This window comes from Lactuca saligna, chromosome 4 (assembly GCF_052625555.1).
Source record: "Lactuca saligna cultivar CGN05327 chromosome 4, ASM5262555v1, whole genome shotgun sequence".
NCBI lineage: Eukaryota > Viridiplantae > Streptophyta > Magnoliopsida > Asterales > Asteraceae > Lactuca > Lactuca saligna.
Genome location: NC_136420.1, coordinates 120,094,126 through 120,116,343, shown reverse-complemented (window position 1 = coordinate 120,116,343; position 22,218 = coordinate 120,094,126). Strand labels below are relative to the sequence as shown.

General features: G+C 39.0%; 1 pseudogene; it reads left to right on the top strand.

Annotated features, from left to right (window-relative positions):
- The first annotated feature begins 844 nt into the window (after positions 1–844).
- LOC145042697 (amino acid transporter AVT6E pseudogene) lies at positions 845–2,893 on the top strand (annotated as a pseudogene).
- The last annotated feature ends 19,325 nt before the right edge of the window (positions 2,894–22,218 follow it).

Below are 22,218 nucleotides of genomic sequence, written 5' to 3'. Positions count from 1 at the left end.
AAAAATAACTTTTTTTACAATTTGTGTTTGCGAGAATCACAAAAGCAGCAACTTATAATTTGTCTTTTCTTTAATTTAAAATTAACTTGGTATTGTAGCCTATTATCCATGATAAGTCCAATACGGTGCCCCACTTTTCTTATGTAAAGATCTCAGTCCATATATCATCATGGGCATTCTCTACTATTTTTTTAATCCAATATAAACCTTACGTTTGATGTATAGAGTTGGAGATCACTGGGACACCTGCCCCCCCACCTCATACCTTGCGTCTGCGGGTCCGCCTGGGATGGACAAGAAGTATAAGCATAGGGTGAGTTTATTTGTAATTTTCTTTATTATTATTTTTTTTATTAAAAAAAAGCCACATGTGACTAGGCAAGTCAATATATACAAATATTTATGTGACATATTAAACCTATAGTATTAGGTCTAAGACCCATTTTGTTCCTTAATTGTGCCAAAAAAAAAAAAAAAAAAAACTTAGAGAAAGTTTGGATAGAAAAAAAAGAAGGTGTTTATTGCTTATTCCCACCATAATAAGCTAAGTTTAAATGTTTGAATAAAATCCTTAAAAATCAACCTATTGTATTAGGAATAAACTAAATAAGTTAATTTTAATAAACATTTATCTCCTTGTTTATTGCCTATTCCCACCACAAATAAACTAATAATTAATAAATTAATAAGTTAATCCAAACACCCGTACAATTTAAACAATTTTAAAAAAATTTGTTGGGTTAAAATAATATTATCCCACCCATGTTTTATGACCAAATAAATTGGGTCAATATAAAAGAGGAGGTTGGGGTCGGGCTCAAGAACCATGACCCAAATAGTTTTATGCAAGTCAAAATGCCAACCATACGAATTGTCCAATTGCAGAGTAAACCTTCTAAAATTCCCCTTTTCATTCCTCTGTTTTCTCCCTCTTGACTCATTGGACAGAATACAGGCATTATGATTGACCCCTAAGATCTAGTGCTCTCTTATGAATTTATGATCCTTCCATTTATTCCAAAACCGTCAAATATGATCAGGATCCTCAATCTTCTCGGTACGAAATCATCAATCTTGTAAGGATCTATGTATCTTGACACCATTTACGTACATGGATTTCAAAGTTGTTTTCTTTTTCCATGTTTTTGTGTAACTGGATAGATACATTCTACATTCCCATTTGAAGGAAACATGGAAAGTGGTTATGCACCCGTTCCCAAAGAATCTTTTGTCGAATTGCAATTACAAGACAATCAAATTTACGGATCTCAAAACCCTACATTTTCTGAAAACAATATTTACCCCGAATTCATCCATGATGAGGGTGGAGAAGGGCTTGTAATACATCGAATTGATTACTTAGAAACCGGTGTTCATGATGACGATATCGATATTGATTACAATACCTCACACCTTACAGAAAAATCCTCAAATTCTGGTGTCTACGGCGCCGTATTCAATCTAACCACAACTGTAATCGGCGCTGGAATCATGGCATTACCCGCCACCATGAAAGTTCTTGGTTTGGTTGTCGGAGTTATTTTGATTTTCTTAATGGGTATCATCTCGGAAATCAGCGTCGAATTACTCGTTCGATTCACTGTTCAATGCAAAGCTCTATCTTATGGAGAAGTCGTTGAACAAGCATTAGGTAAACCAGCTAAAATCTTGTCAGAAATTTGTATCATTCTCAACAACGCCGGCGTTCTAGTCGTTTATCTAATCATCATGGGCGATGTAATGTCGGGTTCCCAAAATCACGTCGGAGTATTCGATCAATGGTTAGGCGAAGGCTTCTGGGATCACAGAAAGCTACTAATTTTAATCGTTTTAATCCTTTTTCTCACACCCCTTTGTGTATTAGACAGAATCGATTCATTAAGCCTAACATCAGCTGCTTCAGTAGCCTTAGCAGTTGTCTTTGTAGTCGTTGCTTTTGGTGTCGCTTTTATCAAACTTGTTAGAGGCGAAATCGAACCTCCAAGATTGACACCCGATTTTGGATCAACAAAGGCAATTCTTGATTTACTAGTTGTGATTCCAATCATGTCAAATGCATTCGTTTGCCACTTTAATTTACAACCCATTTACAACGAACTTGAAGGGCGTTCACCTCAAAAGATGAATAGAATTGGTCGAATTACAACAGTGCTCTGTATATTAGTCTACTGTTCAACTGCCATTTCAGGGTACCTTCTCTTCGGAATCGATACAGAATCAGATGTTCTTACGAATTTTGATAAACCACTTGGGAAAGAGTTTAGTAACGCTATAAATTACATAGTTCGTGTTGGATATATTCTTCATTTGGTTCTTGTTTTTCCGGTGATTCATTTTTCTTTGAGACAAACAGTGGATGCATTAGCTTTTGAAGGGTCAGCTCCTTTACATGAAAGTAGAAAAAGGTGTTTGGGTTTGACATTTACACTTTTGGTCCTTATATTTTTAGGGTCTACTTCGATTCCAAGTATTTGGACAGCGTTTAAGTTTACAGGGGCAACGACAGCTGTCTCTTTGGGGTATACTTTTCCTGCTCTAATTGCTCTTAAATTAGGTGGTCAAGGGCAAGGGTTGACCAATAGGGAAAAGGTATTTTCATGGTTGATGTTGTGTTTTGCGATCATGGTTAGTGTTGTTGGAGTTGGGACTAATATTTATAGCATGCAAAGCGATTCTGATTGAGTTGTTTTTTTTTGGAGAAATTAAGGTTAACACTTGTGATGATGCCGGATTTTGCTTCTAGAAGGATGATTTTTAGGCAGGAAAAGATTGATTATGTTATGGATCAAAGAATTGTAATCATCTTTCGTTAATCAAGACCCCCCTTTTTTTCCGGGGTTATTGTAAGTTTGTAATACAAGATAGTTGCTAATCATAATACATAAATTCAGTATTTTTATGCTTCTGTAATTGTATTTTGATTTTGTATTTGAGATTAGTAAAGATTTTAAGCTATTGTTTTGTTATAGACTGTAATAAGTACTTAATTCTGCTGGTGTAGGCCTTGTAGATATTAGGAAACCCCAAAGGGTTTTCATGATAGGGTTTGAGATAAAAGAAAAGACATGGTTAAGGTTTGGTGATGACATTGTGTGGTTTTTTCTCCCATTGTAGTTTTCTTTCCTATCAATATGTTGAGTAAATTACTGAAATCGTTCTTATGGTTTGGTCAAAATTACACGTTTGGTCCCTAACGTGTAATGTTGAGCAAACCATAGGGACGAAAAACGTAACAAAATCAAACCACACGACGATCCGAATGCAAAAAAAAAAAAATGTTAGGGACCAAATGTGTAATTTTGACAAAACCATAAGTACGATTTCAGTAATTTACTCTTCTTGAAAGATTGTTAGAATATTTTTTAAAAGAACCTTGAATATCTGATTTAACATTTATAAAATGGGCTTGCGCTCTTCGTTACGGGCTAGTTATGTTTAGGGATTAAGTCGTTTGGGATTTGGGATAAAATAATAATCAATGACAACCCAAAATCAAGAATCTAACATAATTGAAATCACTGAAAACCCAAAATCAAGATTATAATAAGCAAAAAGCTTTGATCTTGGAATCTTGCCTTCAATTAGCTTCTTATTAAAGGCTAATGATCTCGAGGTAGTTAGTAATTGTGTCATTGAATGTAGATACTCATTTTGCAAATCATACATCCCGGTGTATATATAATAATTATATAACTAATAATTCTCATAATGAGTCTTGATAATGATGTATGTCTCTCCTATTATGACCAGTGAACAGTTTAGTGAAAAGCTTCTTTTCATTTCTTTGTAGAGAAGGTAAGAAGAGCCGAAAGGTAGGGAACTAAACCTATAAATCATGTGTCCAAAATTTTAATTATAGATTTTTTCAAGGTTATGAAATCCTACCTAGGATTTTTTTGTCGGGTTTGTAAGATCATGATATCATAAGGTCCTACAAATAAAAAAGCACAATTATAACTTTTAAGTTTAAAACATGGAAAATACATCTTAACATTCACTTTTTTAAGAAGCTTTAAAAAGTTGAAAACATTAGTCATAACAAAAATACCATCTCATTGTCGAATATAACAATGGTACATACAACAAAAAGTTCAAAACATTGTCTTTTTCTAAATCCAAAACAATTTCTCCTAAAAATCTCTTACATTACCCACACTCGCGTTAAATAAAAACATAAGATGTAAAAGTAAAAGAAATTATGAAAAGCAACAAATATTATGTTCATGTGGCAATTCTTGAAAGTTAAAGCAAATATTATGCTAATGTGAGCTCAGTTATGAAAACATATGCAAACATATGTAACAATTCACTAAACGTTTGTTTTGATCACTATTATTCATTATGTTACGATACAATACATGAAAGTCATTCACCACCGGATGTTTCTGCCATCCTGGTTTGGGGGTGTGACAGGATTCCATAAAGTTGGCAACTTTATGGGTCCTTAGAGTTCTTTTGTGGTTAGATGTGCTAGATCTGAAGTTTTGTAGAGTTTTGAACTTGTGTATGAGGTTTTGACCTCTTTTTCATCATTTATGACCCAACTTGAGCTCTAGATTTGCATAGGGAGTGCAAGACTATAAAGCAACAATTTTTATGACTATTAGGGTGTAAGGAAGCCTTCTGGAGGAGATGAGTGAGTAGCTTAATGGATTAAGGGATAAATCCATTAAGCTATCCATAACCAGTTCCTACAACATGACGATGCCTGTCACGTCATGACGATTGGGGTCCTTACGACTATCCTGTCCGCATATTCCAACTACGTGACTAAGAGTCCTCCACGTCGTGGTAAGGGTTTGACCATTGATTTTTAAACGGTTTGAACTTGGGTCAAACTTGAAGGAATTGGGTTATTGATAAAGTTCCACCTTGGTTTGGTGCTAGTTGATTCATGGGAACGATCAGTGCAGGGAGTGAGCGTATTGTTGTGTTTCCTTGGTTCTTCGATTCATGTGATTTTCTTCACTATACTATGCATTACAATGTATATACATGTATGTTAGGATATAAGATTAGTAGTATGTTGGTTAGAGTACCAGTAGGTTGTTGATCCTCTAGTGGAGTGCCCTAGGGGTTGTATGTAATCACATAGGATAGCCTGAGAACTCTCAATCTAGGATTTTTTTTGCTTGTTCCTTGTTTGGTTATGGCTCTAAAGTGGGATCTTGTAAGGTCACACCTTATGATCTGATGAGTCAAATACTCTACATGTTGCCTGTCAGCATCAACGTCTACATCATCATCAGCGTCAACGTATCAAGTCTATCAACGTCATCGTGAAGATAGTTATTCTATGTAATCTTTTGTATATTAGGTAATGATGTAGATAAGTATATAATAGATATAATATCTGATATATTTGTTGTGAAGACCAATTCTTAGTATAGATCAGATACAATCCCTTAAATCAAGGGATATACTTGTATAGATTAATATATATTCGACATTGGGTTGAAACCCTAATGTAACCTATGGCTTGGTATCGTAATCATATTTTTGACCGTCTTTGTGACAACCCCTTTCTTGGTGAAAGACAATTGGGTGAATCCTCTGTGTTATTTACTTTTCTGTTCTTTATATGGTTGGTAACTTTGTTATTATTTGTTTTACTCTATGTTTATCCGATCGACACAAATTTTCAATTATTATCAGAGCGGGTTTATGAATACACTCAATTAATCACGTCGACTTCTAGTAATTAAAAGTCCTTTGGTCTGAACAAGATTCCTCTTTTTAATGAACATAACTTCGCCATTTGGAAAACTAAGGCCATGGTTGTTCTTGAAACCATTGACTATAAGATGCGTAAAATTGTTGAAAAAGGTCCTCACATTCCTATATATCAACCTATGGCCAACAATGCTCTCGTTGGTCCCTTGAAGCAACAACCAGAGACTAGCTACGACGATGATGACAAGAGACTGATTAAAGGTGTACAAAATAATCAAATAATAAATCAACCTCTCTTTCTCTCTCTCTCTCTCTCTCTCTCTCTCTCTCTCCAAAAGTCATCGTGTTTGTTGCTAGTTTTGAGGGAAACCCAAACAGACTATGTTGCTATCAATTCAAGTATATACCAATTATAATTATGAGTTTAAAGGTGTAATCCAACAAATGTAATGTAGTATACGCTTCAACCACTCAAAGTGTGTATCATGAGGGTCATGTATGAACAAAAAAAATATGTTGAATGACTTCCGTGAGATAAGTCGGGTACCGAAGAGCACTATTAAGGTTGTGGTACTCGATATGGTCATAGACAGATAATCTAGATATTCAACGTTGACTCGATGTTAGTTGTAGTACAAAATAGTTTTTATTTCATCATATGTTTCCATTATAATATCTAACTGGCATAATGAGTATGGTTGAGAAAAAGAATTATTATTTAAGCATGACACCAAAATCTCGAGGAAGAAATTGAGATTTCCTAAATCTATCTTGGAAAACTCAATGACTAAGGAAGCTATGATCTGATCAACTAATGTTATGGACAAGAAGTCAACACAATGTCACCGACATAGAGTAAGAAGTATGTAGTGTCTTTCCCAACAATATACAAATAGTGACGAGTAAGAGCGGTTGTGAGCAAAGTCGATGCTTATAAAATTAGTAGCGAAACATTGAAACCATGTGTGAGGCGCTTGTTTAAGGACATAAAGAGACTGAAGAAGATGACACATATTGTTAGGATAACAATTATCCTGAAATCCTAAAGGATAGTACATATAGACAATTTCATGTATGAGTAACATTGAGTGTGCTTCCAAGAAGGTAGGAAGAGGTGAATGATGGGAGATCAAGAATGCATGGTGTAATTCCCGGTTCCTGGTATGTATTTTAATAAATAATTATTCATTTTTACAAAGGGGCTCATCGAGTTGAAGGCCCCAAACTTGTCGAGTAGGAATGAAATTTTGGACGTGGGACTTGAAGTCTACTCGACGAGTCAAGAAGCCTCGACTCGACGAGTAGGGTTGCCAGAGTGAAACCCTAAATTTCAGGGTTTGCACCCTATTTAAAAACTTTAACGCCCCCATTATGACCTCCCTCATCATCCCCATACTCCAGCAAACCCTAATTCGTGATCTTGAGCTTTGTGAGTGCGTATGAGTGAAAAAGGAGTGATTCCTTGATGTTTTCTTGAAGGAGTGGAGCTAGAAGTGCTTGGTTGAAGGAAGGAGATTTGGATCCAAAAGAAGAACTCCTTTTCCAGTTCATTTGAGACATAAACTCTATACCTTGTCTATTTGTTTACTAGGTCTCTTCATAGGGTAGTTTAGGACCTGATGGAGCATAATATGGAACCATTCATGGATGAAAGCATGTTTTGGGGTAATAACTTCAGATCCAAAGCCTTTGAGGGACTCCATGGCATAAAGGTGCCAAATTTATGGCCATAGGAGTCCCATATAGCATATGAACAACTTTTTAGGGCTATTTAAGCTAAATAACCCATGCATGCACGTAAAGTTAGAAACTGTACGTTATATATCGACCCTAGGGAACCCGATCTACATTTTGGATGCATTAAGCCCGACAAAAATCGAATGTATAGATTTGGGTTATGAGGGACTCGATGAGTTGTTCATACGAATCGGCGAGTTGGGTCTTGGTCCCCCAACCTTTTCTGTTACTGAGCAAACTCGTTGAGTCTAGAAGATGACTTAGCGAGTTGGACGTATTTATGGATTTGATGATCAAAGAACTCGATGAGTCCAAGGATGAACTTGGTGAGTTGAGAGTAAATGTCCAAACTGATATGAAGAAGAACTCGACGAGTTCAAGGATGTACTCGGCGAGTTGAGAGCACAATGTCCCAACTGATATGAAGAGGAACTCGACGAGTTCAGGGATGAACTCGACAAGTTGTGAATGAAATGCCTCGACTTGTATGAAGAGGAACTCAACGAGTTCTGGAAGAACTCAACGAGCAAGATCGAGACTCCAAAGTTGTCACACCCCCAAACCAGAATGGCGGAAACATTCGGGGGTGGATGACTTCACGTAGTATCACAACGATTGAATATTGTAAAGAAAGTAACACAACCATCATATATATAACAATGGAAACGTGTATTGTTGCGTTATACATGTTATCAAAAGAATATTACAATATGATGAATAAATGTTTAATGATAAAATCATCCTTTGTGTTCCTTCTTCCAAAAGCTGGTAGTTTTACCTGTATCACTGATTCCCTGAGAAATACAAGTGGTTTTGAAAAGTGTCAACAATTAAGTTGGTGAGTTCATGAGTGCTCCGAGTTGAAAAGTATATTCCTTTTGGTAGTAAATTGGTAAACGAGGTTTTTAGAAAATCCAATATTTTCTTGTAAAATGAAAAAGGTTCCGAAGCTGGAAATGTATTAGTAACTTTTATAAACAACAATGACAATCATTTAGTATGAAATTATAATGTAAGAAAACTGCGATGCACATATGAATCTCATAAATCAAACTTGTTTTATACTTTTTATGTGAGTTTTATAACCATACTATTGACACTGACGGCCTGTAACAACATTCTTCAAGTGTTGCAGTGTTATGACATTTGTCACCCCAGACCTGCCGGTCTAACTATAGCTAGTAGTTTAGGTGCGGGATTGTCAATCCCGTATAGATCTATACACAAGTATCACGCTCTCCCTCCAAGAGATTATGGTATATAATACAGGACTTGAAATGCATACAAAAATGTACGTTGAAGTTTAAGTATCTCACATTACCTAGTATAAGTAGATTTACAATGAAATGAGCTTACTCCTTTTGAAAGTGTTTCGTTTTTCAAATTGTATAAAAAATATAGGATTGACTTGCTAACTATACCCATTATAGTTTTTCAGATAGTATGTTCCATTTCGTAGACATAATTTAGTGATATAATCGCCCTTGTATACGTAAGATGTTTGTATCGATATTCGAAGTTAGAAATTGCATTTATGTTTAGAAAACGATACTTTTAACGTGTAATGTACTTGTATTTCCCCCCTAAAACATGTAAAAGAATCGAAAAGTAGGGGTATGAACTCACTCGTTAAGTTCGAAGAGAGGGGCTAGAGTTGAGCAGAGTTTCGATCGTGAATAGTTGCGTCGTCGGGCTCTTCGGGGATCTCTGCAACGTAAATATTTCGTCGGGGGCTCGAGTGCGGAAACCGAGGTGAGAAAAGGGTATCTGGAGCTGGGAGAATGGCTGAGAAATGGTGAAGGTGTGCCTAAACTCGAAGCTTATGCCTTCCATTTATAGGGCTGGAACACCACGTACGCGGCGCGTACTTCCGGAGTACGCGGGGCGTAATGTGGCGTCATGGCTTACGACTCGGGTCTAGCCAGTGTAGCTTGGGTGGGTCGATGGGACTACTAGGTCTAGCCAGCGTAGCTTGGGCGGGTTGATGAGACCCGACTCTGGGTCTAGTACGCGGGGCGTACTCTCAGAGTACGCGGGGCGTAATCCCCGCTTCCGACTTCTAAATTCCGTAACTTTCGCGTACGAGCTCCGTTTTTCGCGTTCTTTATATCCACGCGTAGGTGAGATTATGCTCTACAACTTTCATTTAGACTCCGTCGGCTAGTTTTGACTTTATTTTTAATGATATAATTTTAATAGGCCGGGCCTCCTAAAGTTCGTTAAAATTTCATAGGTTCTTTATTCGACGTCGGTTTTCGTTTGTCTTTTGATTGTTTTATTACCACCGAGGAGATCTTCAACTTCCGTTTAGGTGGCGATAGCTAAATAACACTCGATCTTCAATCCGAGTTTTTAGCCTTCTACTACTGTTACGAAACTTTGAAAATTCGTAACTTCTTTATACGAGGTCCAATTTGGGCGATCTTTTTATGCACGCTCATCTTTCAACGAGATCTACGACTTTTGTTTAGATACTTTAAGGCTAAAATGTATTTTATTGAGATTCCACTTTTTACGTCCAATTACGTTTTAACGTCGTGTCGTAATTATACGAGTGGTTATAATTTCTTCAATATAACTCGGTTTTGAGTGTTCTTTATGTTTTTGGAAACCTGGGCATGATATCTAATATTCGATGCATCCCAACTTAGATACCTGAACACTTTATTTTCGAGGTTAATTTCGTTGTTTTTAGCTTTCGAATGTTTACAGTGCTTTTGGGAAAACTAGGGTTGTCACATCATCCCCCTGTTACGGGAATTTCGTCCCGAAATTTAATCTAAGATAGATATTACAAATTTAGAAAAAGATGCGGGTACTTTTGTTTCATTTGATCCTCTCGTTCCCAGGTGTATTCAGGTCCTCGCTTGGCGTTCCAGCGGACCTTCACGATAGGTATGCGGCTTTGTTTAGTCCTTTTGACTTCCCAATCCATGATCTCTACCGGTTCCTCTACAAATTGGAGGTTTTCGTTTATTGCGATTTCGTCTAGAGGGACGACAAGGGTCTCGTCGGATAAGCATTTCTTCAGGTTTGATACATGAAAGGTAGGGTGTATATTGTGGAGTTCCTGAGGTAGTCTAAGTTTGTAAGCCACTGGACCGATCCTCGCAAGGATCTCGAATGGTCCGATGTATCTGGGGTTCAGTTTCCCACGTTTTCCGAAGCGTATCAATCCTTTCCAAGGCGAGACTTTTAGTAGGACACGGTCTCCAACTTGGAATTCCAAAGGTTTTCGTCTCTTATCTGCATAACTCTTTTGTCTATCCCTTGATGCCTTTAGACGTTCTCGGATTTGAACAATCTTCTCCGTAGTTTCCCGTATGATTTCTGGCCCAGTAAGTGTGTTGTCAGTTGCTTGTCCTTTTTCTAGTTGGGTGTCTCCCACTTCGGCCCAGCATAAAGGTGACTTGCACTTGCGGCCATAGAGGGCTTCGAACGGGGCAGCTTTGATACTGGTGTGGTAGCTATTGTTGTACGAGAACTCGACCAAGGGTAGATGTGTGTCCCACGCTTTGCCGAAATCGATTACGCAGGCTCTCAGCATGTCTTCTAGGGTTTGTATGGTTCTCTCGCTCTGGCCGTCGGTTTGAGGGTGATAGGCGGTACTCATGTCTAGTCTTGTTCCCAAAGCTCTTTGTAGCGACTGCCAGAATCTTGAGGTGAATCTACTATCTCGGTCCGAGATAATGGATACGGGCACACCATGTAGTCGTATAATTTCCCTAAGGTACGTCCTTGTTAACTTCTCCAATTTATCCGTCTCTTTGATCGGTAGGAAATGCGCTGATTTAGTTAACCTGTCGACAATTACCCAAATGGTGTCGAGTCCGTTTGTCGTTTTGGGTAACTTGGTTATGAAATCCATAGTTATCCGCTCCCACTTCCATTCGGGTATTTCTGGTTGTTGTAATAAACCTGAAGGCTTTTGGTATTCTATTTTGACCTTAGTGCACGTCAGACATTTACTCACGTAGGTAGCAATTTCGGCTTTCATGTTCGGCCACCAGTACAACTTCTTGAGGTCGAGATACATCTTGTCGGAGCCGGGGTGTATGGAGTATCGTGTTTTATGGGCTTCGTCCATGACGATTTCTCTGAATCCACCAAACTTTGGTGTCCATATTCGATCCATGAAGTAACGAACTCCGTCGTCCTTGGTTTCAAGATTCTTATCCATTCCCCTTAGGGTTTCTCCTGCCACATTTTCAGCTTTCAAGGCTTCTATTTGGGCTTCCTTGATTTGCGTGGACAGGTGGGAATGGATCGTCATAGTTAGGGACTTCACTCGGCGACCTGAGTATTCCTTCCTACTGAGTGCATCCGCCACTACATTAGCCTTTCCGGGGTGATATCGAATTTCGTATTTGTAATCACTTAGTAGTTCTACCCACCGTCTTTGTCTCATGTTGAGTTCTTTCTGGTTGAGAATATGTTGAAGGCTTTTATGGTCAGTGAAGATCGTGCATTTTGTGCCGTAGAGGTAGTGTCTCCATATCTTTAGAGCGAAAACGACTGCTCCTAGCTCAAGATCGTGCGTTGTGTAGTTCACTTCATGCGTCTTTAGTTGTCTTGAGGCATAGGCGATGACCTTCCCTCGTTGCATCAGGACACACCCGAGTCCTTGGTTTGATGCATCACAATAGACCACGAAGTCCTCCGTCCCTTCTGGCAGGGTTAGGATGGGCGCACCACATAATGCTCGTTTTAGTGTTTGAAATGCGGCATCTTGTTTTTCTCCCCAGTCGAAGGTCACATTTTTCTGAGTTAGTGTGGTGAGTGGCTTGGCAATCTTGGAAAAATTATGTATGAACCTTCGGTAATACCCGGCGAGTCCTAAAAATTGTCGGATCTCTGTAGGGGTTCTTGGAATCGTCCAATTCTCTATTGCTTTGATCTTCGAGGGGTCCACGTGTATTCCTTCCTTGCTTACTACGTGTCCTAGAAAATCCACCTCTCGAATCCAAAATTCGCACTTGGAAAATTTTGCATAAAGTTTCTCTACCCTTAATGTTTCCAGAACTTGGCGGAGATGTTGGCTGTGTTCTTCCTGGTTTCTAGAATAGATGAGTATATCATCTATGAACACGATCACGAATTTGTCCAGGAAGGGGCGACATACTCGATTCATCAAATCCATGAACACTGCTGGAGCGTTTGTCAATCCGAAGGGCATCACTACAAACTCGTAGTGACCATATCGTGTTCGGAAAGCCGTTTTGGGGATGTCTCCTTCTAGTACTCGTAGCTGGTGATAACCGGATCTTAGGTCGATTTTCGAGAAGTAGCTCGCTCCTTGTAGTTGGTCAAAAAGATCGTCTATACGTGGAAGGGGATATCGGTTTTTGATTGTCAGTTTGTTCAGTTCTCGATAATCGATGCACATGCGAAAAGATCCGTCCTTCTTTTTCACGAACAGGACTGGTGCACCCCATGGTGAGAAACTTGGCCTAATGAATCCCTTGCTCAACAGCTCGTTCAATTGACTGGACAGTTCCTGCATCTCGGCTGGAGCTAAACGGTACGGTGACTTTGCTACTGGGGTGGCTCCGGGAATCAAGTCGATTCTGAATTCGACTTGACGTTCTGGTGGGATTCCTGGGAGATCTTCTGGGAAAATGTCTGGGAAGTTGCAGACTTCTGGAATATCTTTAATGTCCTTTGGTTCTTTCTTCTGGTCTACTACGTGGGCTAGAAAGGCATGGTATTCCTTGCGAAGATATTTTCGTGCTTTAATACAGGAGATGATTTGTAATTTTGCACTAGGTTTGTCTCCATATATGATGAGATTTTCACCGTTGGGAAGATTGAGACGAACGGCCTTTTCATGCCAAAGAATGTCGGCATGGTGAAGACTCAGCCAGTCCATACCGATGATTATATCAAAACTTCTTATCGAAATGGGCATAAGGTCGATTGGAAATAAATGTTCGTTTAAATTTAATGTGCACCCGACGTACATATCACTTGTGCTTTCTTTTTTTCCATTAGCCATTTCTACAGTGAATATTTTATTAAGTGGTTGGGGTCTCTGGTTAAGTAGATGTTTGAATTTATGGCTCACAAAACTTCTCTCCGCACCGCAATCAAATAGTATGCATGCATAAATGTTGTTGAGGAGAAACGTACCCGTAACTACTGTTGGATCAGTTATTGCTTCATTTTGACCTATCGCCAGCACTCTCCCAATACCACCAACATTCCTTGTCTTGGGGCAGTCCCTCTTGAAATGCCCGGTTTCTCCACATCCATAACAGGCTTGACTTACCCCAGTACCAGGAACTTGTGTGAATGGCCGCGCTGGTGCCTTACAGAAACGGGCTGTGTGCCCTTTCCTGTCGCAGTTCTTACAGTACATTTCGCGGCAGTTACCGTGGTGATGGTAGTTGCATTTGCTGCACTTTGGCAAGTTCCCTGCATATTGTTTTGTTGGCGTCGAAGTTGTAGGAGTTGTGCTGGGAGTAGTAGCAGCATGAACCGCCACCATTTGTCTCTTTGAAGGTTCTTGCGAGGTTAGTCCCTTCCTCTTGTTCCAATACTTCTTCTTGCTGTTGTTATTGTTGTCATTGTTCCCTTTGGTTGGTTCAGTTGTGATAGTCGTGACTCCTTGGCAGACGCCATGATCCACAAGCGATTGCGCCAGTTCTTTGGCACTGTCGAAGGTCATGGGCTTGGAAGCTAGCACACTTCCTCGCAGTTGGGGTGATAATCCCCAGATGTATCTCTCCACTTTTTGGCTTTCTAGAATTAACATCCCAGGACAAAGCGTTATCAAATCGCTGAACCTATTGGTGTAGCCTGCGATGTCCGATCCTTTCATCGAAAGGTTCCACAATTCTTGTTCCAGCTTCTGAATTTCGCCCCTTGGGCAGTATTCCCGTAGGAGCATTCGCTTCAAATTCTCCCAACCCATGGAGTTTGCCACCACCAGGGTTAGTGTCTTGACGTGGCCGTTCCACCATGTCAAGGCGCGTTCAGAGAATGTACAGGCAGCAAATTTTACTTTGCTTTCTTCCGGGCATGCGCAAATTTCAAATACGGCTTCCGTCTTCTCTATCCATTGGGACAGAGCCAACACTCCTCCAGTTCCATAAAAGGGAATAGGTTTTCCATTAGTGAAGTCTTTGTAAGTGCAGACTCCAGTACGGCCTTGGCTTGGGCCGTTGGTAAAGCTATTTATTCCACCTCCCGACCCATTGTTGCTCATTTGAGCCATCGCCGCGGTTACAGCGGCCGTTACAGCAGTTTGGAACATAGCTGCATCCATAGTTGGAGGAGGTGGTGGAGGTGGTGCTGGAGTTGAGTTTCTGTGTGTTGTTCTACGAGGAGGCATGTTCTGGTAGAGAAAATAAGAATGAATACTATAAGTTTCTAATGTTTTGACAATCGTGTAATTGAGGGTTAGTCGTATCTTGTAATTTGTTTTGACTTTAGTTTTTGGTTTCAAATTAGATATAATAATTTAATTAATTTCGAGAGGTATATAAAGAGGCACTGCATATATATATATATATATATATATATATATATATATATATATATATATATATATATATATATCACACCTAAGGTGTGTTTCATTAGGCTTCTAGGAAAATTTTGACCTATTTAAGAGGTTTCCGTTTTACAGATACAAAAGAAAATAAGAGAAAAACTTTATCCGCGGTCCTAGTCTATATCAAAATTTGTTGGAGCTTGAACAAACTCTACTTGTGGCGTTTGGAGCTGGATTCGGCATCTGACCGTTTGACTCCCATCAGTCGCCTCTCAAATTCCGCTTGTTGTTCTTTCATCTCTCTTATATTATCTAGAGCTGTTATCATTTGGTTCTGTAGTGTCCCCGTGTAGATTTGGAGATTCTCATGTAGTCCTTCCAAACGGCTGATGTCGGAGGCGTTACCTTGGGTAGCAGCATTGATCTCTCGAATTCTGGTTGCTTGTTGGTCTGCCTGGTAGTTCTGGTTAGCTATAGCGTTCACGACAACGGGAAGTGCTCGATCAGCTGAGCCTCCTCCACTGACGTTGTAAAAATCCCGACACATGCCAAATGGAGGGCGCACGCCTTGCTGACGGCTCCAGTAGTAGAGGTGGCTCCCCCAGATGGGAATGGGTCCCGGTTGATGTGGCCTGATCACTGGAGGATGGGGGATGGGAGGGTCAATTACTTCTGGTTCGGAATCTGTTCCGCTAGAAATTTCCACGATCTCCTCGTCGACTTCGTATTCCTCTCCGACTTCAATTTCGAATTCTTCTTCGACTTCTTCTTCGATTTCTTCTTCGATTTCTTCTTCGATTTCCTCTGGGTCTTCCTCCGGGTCTTCTTCTATCCAGTCGCCGTTACCTTGATTTAGGTAGTAGAGGTCTCCCGGTAAAGGAAATCCGGCCATTTGTCTGTACTGGGATAGAGGTATAAGATCTTTATAAGAAAAGAATTTCTAATTAACGACTTCCTAAGCCTATTTATATCTTTACTGAGCGCAATGTTTTATCGTTTAATAATAGACTTATATTATTTCAATTTAGTGAATTTAGATTTTTATAAGTTTTTGGCTTGTTGACTACTACGACCATTCCTCGACGTATATTGGTCAAATCCAGGATAAATATAGTTGATCAGGCTATATTTATTCTTGATTTGATTACATACCCCAAGGCTCAATCGTGGTATTGCAACTTGCCATACTACTTTTTAGAAAAACTTGTCATGACGCGAGACTGATATGTGCGGTAAAAATGTATATATTTTAAAAGAAAATATATTTCTATGAAAATGTTGTTATCAGAGGGTTTTTGGTTCCCGTTGTATTTATAGTTTGTATATCTTATGTGGTTAGATATACTTAGTTCACTATAAACAATGCTCTGATACCAATCTGTCACACCCCCAAACCAGAATGGCGGAAACATTCGGGGGTGGATGACTTCACGTAGTATAACAACGATTGAATATTGTAAAGAAAGTAACACAACCATCATATATATAACAATGGAAACGTGTATTGTTGCGTTATACATGTTATCAAAAGAATATTACAATATGATGAATAAATGTTTAATGATAAAATCATCCTTTGTGTTCCTTCTTCCAAAAGCTGGTAGTTTTACCTGTATCACTGATTCCCTGAGAAATACAAGTGGTTTTGAAAAGTGTCAACAATTAAGTTGGTGAGTTCATGAGTGCTCCGAGTTGAAAAGTATATTCCTTTTGGTAGTAAATTGGTAAACGAGGTTTTTAGAAAATCCAATATTTTCTTGTAAAATGAAAAAGGTTCCGAAGCTGGAAATGTATTAGTAACTTTTATAAACAACAATGACAATCATTTAGTATGAAATTATAATGTAAGAAAACTGCGATGCACATATGAATCTCATAAATCAAACTTGTTTTATACTTTTTATGTGAGTTTTATAACCATACTATTGACACTGACGGCCTGTAACAACATTCTTCAAGTGTTGCAGTGTTATGACATTTGTCACCCCAGACCTGCCGGTCTAACTATAGCTAGTAGTTTAGGTGCGGGATTGTCAATCCCGTATAGATCTATACACAAGTATCACGCTCTCCCTCCAAGAGATTATGGTATATAATACAGGACTTGAAATGCATACAAAAATGTACGTTGAAGTTTAAGTATCTCACATTACCTAGTATAAGTAGATTTACAATGAAATGAGCTTACTCCTTTTGAAAGTGTTTCGTTTTTCAAATTGTATAAAAAATATAGGATTGACTTGCTAACTATACCCATTATAGTTTTTCAGATAGTATGTTCCATTTCGTAGACATAATTTAGTGATATAATCGCCCTTGTATACGTAAGATGTTTGTATCGATATTCGAAGTTAGAAATTGCATTTATGTTTAGAAAACGATACTTTTAACGTGTAATGTACTTGTATTTCCCCCCTAAAACATGTAAAAGAATCGAAAAGTAGGGGTATGAACTCACTCGTTAAGTTCGAAGAGAGGGGCTAGAGTTGAGCAGAGTTTCGATCGTGAATAGTTGCGTCGTCGGGCTCTTCGGGGATCTCTGCAACGTAAATATTTCGTCGGGGGCTCGAGTGCGGAAACCGAGGTGAGAAAAGGGTCTCTGGAGCTGGGAGAATGGCTAAGAAATGGTGAAGGTGTGCCTAAACTCGAAGCTTATGCCTTCCATTTATAGGGCTGGAACACCACGTACGCGGCGCGTACTTCCGGAGTACGCGGGGCGTAATGTGGCGTCATGGCTTACGACTCGGGTCTAGCCAGTGTAGCTTGGGCGGGTCGATGGGACTACTGGGTCTAGCCAGCGTAGCTTGGGCGGGTTGATGAGACCCGACTCTGGGTCTAGTACGCGGGGCGTACTCTCAGAGTACGCGGGGCGTAATCCCCGCTTCCGACTTCTAAATTCCGTAACTTTCGCGTACGAGCTCCGTTTTTCGCGTTCTTTATATCCACGCGTAGGTGAGATTATGCTCTACAACTTTCATTTAGACTCCGTCGGCTAGTTTTGACTTTATTTTTAATGATATAATTTTAATAGGCCGGGCCTCCTAAAGTTCGTTAAAATTTCATAGGTTCTTTATTCGACGTCGGTTTTCGTTTGTCTTTTGATTGTTTTATTACCACCGAGGAGATCTTCAACTTCCGTTTAGGTGGCGATAGCTAAATAACACTCGATCTTCAATCCGAGTTTTTAGCCTTCTACTACTGTTACGAAACTTTGAAAATTCGTAACTTCTTTATACGAGGTCCAATTTGGGCGATCTTTTTATGCACGCTCATCTTTCAACGAGATCTACGACTTTTGTTTAGATACTTTAAGGCTAAAATGTATTTTATTGAGATTCCACTTTTTACGTCCAATTACGTTTTAACGTCGTGTCGTAATTATACGAGTGGTTATAATTTCTTCAATATAACTCGGTTTTGAGTGTTCTTTATGTTTTTGGAAACCTGGGCATGATATCTAATATTCGATGCATCCCAACTTAGATACCTGAACACTTTATTTTCGAGGTTAATTTCGTTGTTTTTAGCTTTCGAATGTTTACAGTGCTTTTGGGAAAACTAGGGTTGTCACAAAAGTTTTATGGACCTGGGAACTCGACAAGTTGATGGACCAACTCGACGAGCTCAATAAACCAGAATGTTGACTTGGACCCGGAGGTTAACTTTAACCAAAGTTTTGACCTTTGGCTTGACCATTGATTAGAGTTGACCCTTAAAGGGGTTATGAGTATGAAAGAGTAATTAAAAGAGATGTTATGTGTAGGAGTTTTAGGAGAGTTGATCCCAAAGCTGAGGACAGTTCAGCTACTTCACGACATTGAGGTGAGTTACCTTCCAGTTAAAGTGGGTCGAAGGAACTAATGTCGACCCACTAGTAAGGGTCATAGTAGGGATGATTGTCTTTATGATAATTATCTAGTATTTCACTATATGTTATGCTTGATGTGTTAGTATTGTATGATGTTATGTGATAGTGGTAGGAGGGGCAGGATAGACCCCAGCACCGGTCGATAGGCCGAAGGGGTATGCCAGCACCCATATAAGCCATGTAGTATATGATTTATATGTTTATGCTCTAGGATGCGATATGGTAGAGTAGGGGGTGAAATAGTCCCCGATACCGGTCGAAAGGACCAAAGGGGTAGGCCAGCAGCCTGATATGTTAGGCAAGGTACCAGTCGAAAGGATCAAAGGGGTAGGACAACACCCTGATATGCTAGGCTAGGTACCGGTTGACAGTATCAAAGGGGTAGGCCGGCACCCTGATATGCTAGTCAGTTACTGGTTGAAAGAGACCGAAGGGGTAATCCGGTACCTGGATATGTTAGATAGTATGTATGTTGTATGGTATGTGGTATGATGGGGGAAATGAGTCGGGATGGTAACAACGCATCACACACACGATTTTCTGCTTATGAGATTCTTGGGATTGTACTTTGACATTGGTACTATTGTATGACATGCTTTTGAGACATATAATCTATGGTCTTTATGATATGAAATAACTTGATGATGTTTTCTTAAAAATTGTTTTATTAATCATTATATAAAAAATGAAATTTTTGTTCCGTATTTTTGGGATGTTACAAGTTGGTATTAAAATCTTGGTTTGAGGGATTTAGGCACACCTTTGGGGTGTCTGGACTCAAATCGAGGGTTTGGAATATTTTTTTTACAAGAAAATAGTTTTTCTAAAATTTAAAGTAAGGAGTTTTGGAGAAAGAACAAGGTAAGTGATGCGTGCAATCGGCCGAGCTCAAGTAAGTTTTCCCCAAGATACCCATACATGTTTGTTATGATATACAATATGATTATGAGAATTGCGTGCTAGATTAGGGTTGAGGATCTAGGAAGGATGCCTTATATGCGTGTTATATGTATGTGAATTGCATGCTAGATTAGGGATAAGTTTATAGGAAGATGCCTTAGGTGCCTATTGAAATTCATGCTAGAATTGATTAGTCAGTGATATGATGGCCTAAATAGGATATGCTTGGTTTTGTTACTCAATGCTTGAATGCTTCTTGCTTTGTGCTTTTAGGAGTTCTGGTTATATTTAAGTAACTAGTGAATGAATATGTTAAGTTACATATTACGAGGACTAAATAATTTTAGAAGGTTAGGTCTAACCCTATTTCACAGCTCTTGTTTGAGTCCAACCATTGTAGGGTAGGACCTCTCATTCAAAGAATTATCTAGTCTTAGCGATATGTAATGGTATTCACAAGCTAGTTAAGTAAAGGTAGCAGGGATTTCTCATGTAGCTGATGACGGAGAGTAGGTCGGAGAGTTACCCTAGGGTAAGCCTAGGATGAGATTAGAATAGTGAGTAATAGTAGTCGAAGGGAGTTGGTGAAGTCAAGGAAATCCTTGAGGAAAGTACAAATATATGAGGAAGGTAGTATGGGCCCATACTACTGAAAGCAAAGGATCCATACTCGAGTCAAGGAGGGCTGAGAAAGAACTAGGGAGCTTGTAGAGTGTGTGAGACCTCCCAGGGTTATGTATAACCTAGACGATTATGTGTTGTATTTCAGAATGGTGGTGACACATCACAGAGCTGGAGGTTCAAGGTCTGGGTCAGGATCAGGTTCAGGCTCGGGTGCAGGTTCCGAGCCAGTTGATGATGGACTATGCGAGTTCATTGCATCTGATATTACGAGACGCAACGTTGAGGCAACCCCGGTGATTTTCGGGTCGATCAAGGAAGGGACCATCGAGCTGATGGAGGAGCATCTCAGGGAGTAGAAAAGTGACATGGCATCTGGCCAGTCAGGGACACACTCTCTTTCAAGGACTTCAGGGGATGTGGTGCGCCAGAATTCCACGGGGTGAAGGACCCCATTATTTCCAGGAGGTGGATTGCAGACATTGAGTCTACTCCGTTGGCGAGCTTCTGCACTAAGGGGTAAAAGGTCCGATATGATGCGGGTTGTTTGAGAGATCGAGCTCGAGGTTGGTAGGAGGCGGTCAGTTATTATTTGGGAGCCCCAGCCATTGAGGCTATGACCTAGCCAGACTTTCTGACCAGGTTTAGGGCTGATTTTGCACTAGATGTGGAGGTTCAGCAGCTGGACAGAGAGTTTATTGACATGAGACAGACGGCTAAGTCGGTGGCGGAGATTACCGTTAAGTTCAGGGAGAGGGACTTACTGGTACCTCAGTACGCGGGGGACGAGGAGATGAAGAAGAGCCGATACTATGATATGTTGAGAGCTGACATTTGGAAACATGTCAGCTACTCGGCATTCCTACCTTGGAGGACATGATAGTCAGGGCGAGAGAGAGGGAGATTGATATTGGTATATACTTGACCCGAGAGTAGCATGGTCCATTTCAGGTTGCATATTACCAGGACAATTTGATAGGATGGATATTTAAGAAAGAGGTTACTTGTGGTTTGTTAATATATTATAATATATTATAAGTATAATATATTAATATGAAATTATATTTAATTAGTATTGATCAAAATTTATTTTGGAATTAATTTAGTGATCAAAAGAGGCTAATTAAATTAACGGGGACTGATTATGTAAATCAGTGATATATATATATATATATATATATATATATATATATATATATATATATATATATATATATATATATATATATATATATATATATATATTGTTTGGGCTATTGATCCATGATGGGCTAAGTTTATGGAAGTATACATGAAGAGTTAGCCTACATGAGATACAGATTATAACCTAAGTGTATCGATAAGGGTTTACCCATGACCCTTGTAATCCTACACTATATATATATATATATATATATATATATATATATATATATATATATATATATATATATATATATATATATATTGTTTGGGCTATTGATCCATGATGGGCTAAGTTTATGTAAGTATCCATGAAGAGTTAGCCTAGATGAGATACGGATTATAACCTAAGTGTATCGATAAGGGTTTACCCATGACCCTTGTAATCCTACACTATATATATATATATATATATATATATATATATATATATATATATATATATATATATATATATGTTATCCCATAGCCTAAAATGGGTGACTAGTGTTCTTGGAGTTCATATAGCCGATTTTGTGCTTAGTAACCTCTCTCTCAAGTTCTCCATTTATTCATGGTGTGTTGTGAACCGTTTGAGGCATCACACTTGGGCTGCTAAGTTCTTAAAGACCAAAATTCAAAAAGCTACAATCTTCTAACTTACTTTTATTATTCATATGCCAAATTGTATGCTAGTTGTAGGTTTTATGCTTTGGGAAATTTTATTGCATGTATAACTAGAGAAAACTTAGATTTAAAGCAT